A 6,814-nucleotide genomic window follows, 5' to 3' on the forward strand; every position below is an offset into this window, starting at 1 on the left:
GTTCGAAAGACTTTTAAGGACATCTATTAGGATGATTCCTGGGATGGAGGGGTTAAAATTTTTCTTGTGGTATTTTCAGGTGAAACTAATTTTCCAAAAAGAATCAGCCAGACAAACCCTCAGAGAACAACAGACGCGACCAAGAAATGAGGAGAGTGTTCTGTAGTAGATAACGTGACTGAATTTTAAGCTGCATGAGAAATAATCAGATTGGTCCCATTTAAATGACTGCAAACCAATTTTTACTTGGATACAACATAAAAAACAGTGTGTGTTCCTGTGTTTACAAGTGGACGATCGTCTCTACTAGATCGGTGAATAACTTGCCAGCTGTATGTTTCTTAAGATTTATCTCTGCCGAACTAGTCACGATGAAACTCAAGTACAATTGAATAAAGAAAGCACGCCTGGATCTAGAATCTTAATTTGATTTCTTTGTCCAGTGGACGGCACCTACTGTGCCATAAATTAAAAATTTGGTAGGGTAGAAGTCGTCTGCAAATTAGGTAAATTTATTTTTCGAACAGGGAATAGACTGCTTTCAGACGTGTTGGACGCAATAGGATTCGCAGAGTTCAATAGAAGGTTTTTTTTAAATACTTAAATTTCAGTGATGGACATAAGCAGTTAGGTGTTTGATGAAATGAAAGGAACAGTCACGATATTGTGCTTTAAAGATAATGTTATGTTATCAGAGGAGTATATTTAGAAGTCGAAAATTCTGAGAAAAAAAGATAATAATTTTAAAAAACATATTTTGGTTATAGCTATCAGATGTGACGGTAGGTCAATGGTTTTCAGCAAGTGTATCACATATCAACAGAGATACGTATAATTAAAACAGTTTTTACAAAAACAAAAAAAACAATGAAAAAAATAGACTAATAAATCTCAGTGGAAAAATGAACACTACAAATCCATAAAACTGGCTAATAATGGGTATATTAGAAGAAAAAAAGAAGAAGAATGGGATGGAACGTGTGCTTTATGGGTGAAAATTCCAGGAATTACAATTTTGTTTTATTTTTAGTTCTCACCAGGTAGCGATAGCTCTTTCTTCTGTTGCGTACGAAGTAAACGCGTGTCTTGTCTGCATGAAATTTAATATGTGAAATACATTTTTTGAAAGCTATTTTATTTATAATTGCGAACATTTATTTTGGTTTCGTGAGTACCTTATATTCTTTCAATTCCATAAGCAATATTTTGTCTATTTCCGATTTATAAAATGTATATTTTAAAGTAAACACTTTATGACTATGGACCAACAGCAACATCAGTATTATAATATTTACAGCATCTGTATCACTCGTACTACTCATTACTAGTGGGATGGAGATTGGGTCCAAGAAGGATGCTGATGGCAAGGTTTTTATGAAAGCTATGAGGTGGCTGAGCTATAAATGTTTTATTTTCTTCTGTTTTTAAGAGAATGTGTTAACAGTATTCCTGACCCTGCAGAACTATGGGAAATATTAGGATTGACGTGAATCGTATATATTAATTATTTTAAACCCTTGATGGTAAAAAAAAGATTAAGGGCTTCAAAATAGACAATAGTACCAGGATCAGACATTTTTTCCCCCAGGGATTTAAAAGGGGTCATGAATAAGATGTTCAAAGCCCACTTTTTATATTTTTGATAGATCAGTGTATAACTATAATGGTGTCAGGCCTGGGGACCAAGCCACCTAAATGTTTTGGACCCACTTCAAGTTAATTTCAAAACTTGAAAACACAGTAAACGAGGAAATTTTTGACTAGAGTTTTGCAACAACTAAAAGAACAGCAGGAAGTATTGATTTGATTCCAAACTTTGTGCTAGAAGGATTTCCTGTACAAAGAATCCATATTTAAAACTTGAGTCATATATTAACTACTGAAGATCATTATCAGATTGTTAATGAAGTATTAGACTTGATGCTGAATGCTCTTGAAGTTCATTGATTGTTTGGAGTCTCCAAATGCAGAGAAAATTCCTGTGTTTCAAGCAGTGGTTGTCTTCTTTGTAACTTACATCAACTGTCAACTATTGGTTTCTGGATACAAGCTGTTTGCTTAGTCAGTTGCAAAAGTTGTCCAGCTTCTCAAACTGAAATAAGTTCATCAGATTCACTAGCATATGATTAAGGAGGGTCTCACAGAAATGCATACAAACTTAACCCTTTTTATCACTTGATTCTACTTCTGTCAGTCATATCTGGTTCTTTCAAATGCTTCTTCCCTGTGTTGAAGTTGTCAACAGCAGAGCAGTGTCCTAGTGATTTGATGATGCTGTTGGTTGAGTCAGAATGAGTGAAGTTAATCAAGTTAGATGTTATTAATGTTAGGTTCTGGAATCACATTGTTATTGATTATTGATAGAGATAGTTATTCACTTGTCCCTTGTACAGTGTTTTTACTATGCATATTGTTTACACATACTGTAAGTGGTATTACTATTACTACTGTTTATACATACTGTAAGTGGTATTACTATTACTACTGTTTATACATACTGTAAGTTGTATTACTGTTATTATAAGTATTGTTTACACATACTGTAAGTTGTATTACTATTGCTATAAGTATTGTTTATACATACTGTAAGTGGTATTACTATTACTACTGTTTATACATACTGTAAATTGTATTACTATTACTATAACTATTGTTTACACATACTGTAAGTTGTATTACTATTACTATAAGTATTGTTTATACATACTGTAAGTTGTATTACTATTACTAGTTTACACATACTGTAAGTTGTATTACTATTACTAGTTTACACATACTGTAAGTTGTATTACTATTACTATAAGTAGTTTACACATACTGTAAGTTGTATTACTATTGCTATAAGTATTGTTTACACATACTGTAATATGTATTACTGTTACTATAAGTATTGTTTACACATACTGTAAGTTGTATTACTATTGCTATAAGTATTGTTTATACATACTGTAAGTGGTATTACTATTACTACTGTTTATACATACTGTAAGTTGTATTACTATTACTATAAGTAGTTTACACATACTGTAAGTTGTATTACTATTACTATAAATATTGTTTACACATACTGTAAGTTGTATTACTATTACTACTGTTTATACATACTGTAAATTGTATTACCATTACTATAACTATTGTGTACACATACTGTAAGTTGTTGTGCTACATGTATTGTGTATTATTATGTGTACAGTACACGCATATATAAACATGTATGGAATAATATTTTGAATTACTGTGGTGACTATTGTTATTTTACTATCTGTCACTTTGCATTAAAACATGCAACTTTTATAAATGTTTAGCTGTATATACATATATATTGGGGTAGAATAAAATAAATGTATAACACTAAATTCAAATAACTTTATTGATGAATACATTATTAACATCAATAAACTTAAAAGTGATTCACTTTGTTTGTTTTCCTACATTTTGTAATTTCCTCACCCACAATTCATTTAGTAACAAACCATATGTATATATACACACATATATTAGGGTATGAATATTGGCAACAAACATTATTGGGTATTTGGGTCCTTCTAAATTTTTTGGCTGCCTGAAAAACTGTCCAATACTTTAACAGTTTGGAATACTTGAATTAAGTACCTCTTAACTCTTCTGCACTCCATATGAAAGGATCCCAAAATCTGAAGTTTCTTCTCATACAATCATTTAAATGGTTTAAGCCACTAATCATTATCATAAACTGTCCTTATGTTCTTACGACCAAGGGAACCATCAAGATTATATTTACAATTCACAGTATAACTCGCATGCACTAGCTTGCATATATTATAATTAAAACCCATCTCCCATTTATTCACCCAATTCATCAAATGATCTAAATCATTTTTAAAGCAGCATCCTTCTCAGAGCCAGCAAAACCCAAGACCTTAATATAATCAGCAAATTTAAGTAATTTATTGACCATTCCTTCATCTGTGTCATTGATGAATATCAAAAAGAGCAAAGGTCCTGAGGTACCCCACTTGTGACATTAATCTAGTTTGATATAACTCCATTTATAACAACTTTCTGCTTTCTTAACTGAAGCTTTTCTATCCAGTGAGCCAACTTATCCCCCACACCTATAGAGCTAATTTGTTAACAAGCCTTTTATGTGGCAAATTGTCAAAAGGTCTCTGAAAATCCAGATATGCCAAATCCACACTCTTACCTACATCTACATAAGCAGTAACCTCTTTACAGAATGTCAAACTATTTCTCAGCCATCACTTATTGGCTTCAGCTACTAAGCCAATTTTCTATTCAATTCTTGACTTTTATTCTAATCTCAAAGTATGCAACTTACTAGTCCATCTCGTGAGGCTTGCTATCAAAGGGTTTCTGAAAGTGAAGATATACAACATCAACCAGGGGACTTTATCCAAAAATGAAGTGAAGGCTATATCAAAAAGTCAAACAAATTGGTTAAGTTAGAAGATCTCTCTAATAAAATCATTAATTAAATGCTAGCTTTTGAAAATGTTGATTAGGGTGCATGATTTGCAATCAATGGCTCGTGAGTTCAAATTCTGCCACTGAACATATTTGCCCTTTCAGTTGTGGGAGTGTTATAATGTAACAGTCAATCCCACTTGCCGTTGGTAAGAGAGTAGTCCAAGAGTTTGCAGTTGGCGATGTTGACTAGTTGCCTTCTGTCTAGTCTATCACTTCTAAATTAGGGACAGAGCAGATAGCCCTTGAGTAACTTTGTGCAATAAAACAAACAAACAAAAGCTATTGAAAGTTTCTAAATAACATGACAACAAAACCTTGGTAATGGTAGAAGTCAGACTCATAGACCTACAGGATGTGGTTTCCTGGATGCTCTGTAGTTATTTTCATTTAAAAATTTAAGAATCACACTGGTAATCTTTCAGTGGCCAGTAATTTCTCTTGTGTACCACAAATTCAGACTGTAGTGTTAGAGTGAATAGGATATTCATGATTATTGTTCAACACATGCTATTAAACCCTATATTATTCCCATTATTGTTCAACACATGCTATTAAATAAACCCTATAAGCTTCCCATTATCATTCAACACATGCTATTAAACCCTACTGTTTACCCTTTTTATAATTTGTTTGCTCTGTACATCTAAATATATTTCAACATGCTTATTTTGGAATTCATCATTTTATACCATTCCTAAAATATAGGACTTTTTTACTTGTTTTTGTAATTTTCTTTGTCTTTCTTTCTGTTGTATTTATTACCATTGAACGTTGTGCCAAAACGTAACACATGCTATTAAACCCTATAATCTTCCCACCCTATAACTTCCCATTATTGTTCATCATAGCATGTGTTGAACAATAATGGGAAGCCTATATGGTTTAATAACATGTGTTGAACAATAATAGGAAGCTTATAGGGTTTCATAGCAAGTGTTGAACAATAATTAGGAAGCCATTAATTAGAAAACTGTATTAATAACAGGTTAATTTTTAACTCGGTTGGTTTACATGGTTTCTGTAATTGGCTTAGCTGTTATTTATACTGTTTTCCAAAATATGTTTGACTTTTTTATTCTTTGTCTTTTTTTCCAATTGACTTTTTTCCATTGTCATTTTTACCCTTGTCTTTATTACCCAGATTCATCTAGACTTGTAGTTCCTACAGATTATGAATCAGTTAAGCCTTGTGACATGTGAAGTTGTATCGACAGCATCAAATTGCACAACCATGAATATAATATTATTGTAAAGAATGTAATGAATGTGCTTGTAGTTGTCAAAGTAGTGTAATATTATGTGTCTGTGTGTGTATATTAGTGTGATCTAGTCATATCAAAGATGTAAACAACTTGTGGAACATCACACCTTCATCCATAACAACTCTTATAAAAAATCTTTAAAGACTTTAGCCATGTTTTTTCCTTGTAAAATCTCTTAAAGGACACAGTTGTTCTCCTTATCCCTTTTTTTATAGTTGATGTTAAAACTTTTCAAGTCAAATTTGTTGTTTTGGCACAAGAAACATCCAATTATAATAACTTTTGACTTCTTTTTGTTCATCTCTGTAACCTCAGCATCTTCAATTTTGCTAACGAAACTCTTGATTTTTATAAGCCGAGAAGTTTCTCTTTATGAGATGTTTAATTCCTCCATTTATTAACCAGTTGACATCTGATTTCCCGTATAGGGTGCAGTTTGCCTCTGGCAGTTGAATTCGAATGTGCCATGTACGGCTTCCGAAACTTCTGTGTGCGTTTAGAGCAGCTGCAGTCAATGGGCTAAGGAAAATATTTTATGCTCAAATGCAAACATTTTGTAAGAATGCATCCCTTTATTGCTGTTAATAAAAAGTATCTCAATTTTCATGAACAGTCTCACAATTCATAATGTAACATTTAAAGACAACAATGGACCTGTTAATCCATTGAGTTTGTCCCATTCACTAAACTAAATCTTTCTTTCCCAAAGCTTTCTGCAGTTTGTGGGAGTCACTTTTTCTAAAATCTGAGGCATACATCTTAATAATTCTCTGGCATAGGTTTAATAAAAATATTCATAAAATTCTTAAGGGGCAAAAAGGAGCTTGTTAGCCCATTGAGGATGTCCCTTCCAGCTCCCAACTATAACCACCCCTTGCTACTCATGTATTCAACCAATCTTTTCTTAAACTCAGTTCAATTTTCATTCCAAAAGCCAACCACCCTGTTTGAAAAGTAATACTGTCTAAACTGCAGACGACTCATATGCTGCCAAAATTTGAGTTTATGACCCCTTGTCCTATTGTTTTCACTGCTAAACAAGAAAAACTTTGATGGATCTATATTATCAAATCCCTTCTGACCCT

The 6,814-nt window shown here is 32.4% G+C and overlaps 1 protein-coding gene across 1 annotated transcript in view; it reads left to right on the plus strand.

Annotated features, from left to right (window-relative positions):
- Window positions 1-1,063: 1,063 nt before the first annotated feature.
- The window catches only part of LOC106468659 (ubiquitin carboxyl-terminal hydrolase 48-like), an 82,269-nt gene continuing 76,518 nt past the window's right edge, over window positions 1,064-6,814 (plus strand). Inside the window, exon 1 of the mRNA XM_013929096.2 lies at window positions 1,064-1,167. The gene's annotated coding sequence lies outside the window, so the exon portion shown is untranslated. The remainder of the gene's footprint in view (window positions 1,168-6,814) is intronic.

Source organism: Limulus polyphemus, unplaced genomic scaffold, assembly GCF_000517525.1.
Source record: "Limulus polyphemus unplaced genomic scaffold, Limulus_polyphemus-2.1.2 Scaffold3102, whole genome shotgun sequence".
Taxonomy (NCBI): domain Eukaryota; kingdom Metazoa; phylum Arthropoda; class Merostomata; order Xiphosura; family Limulidae; genus Limulus; species Limulus polyphemus.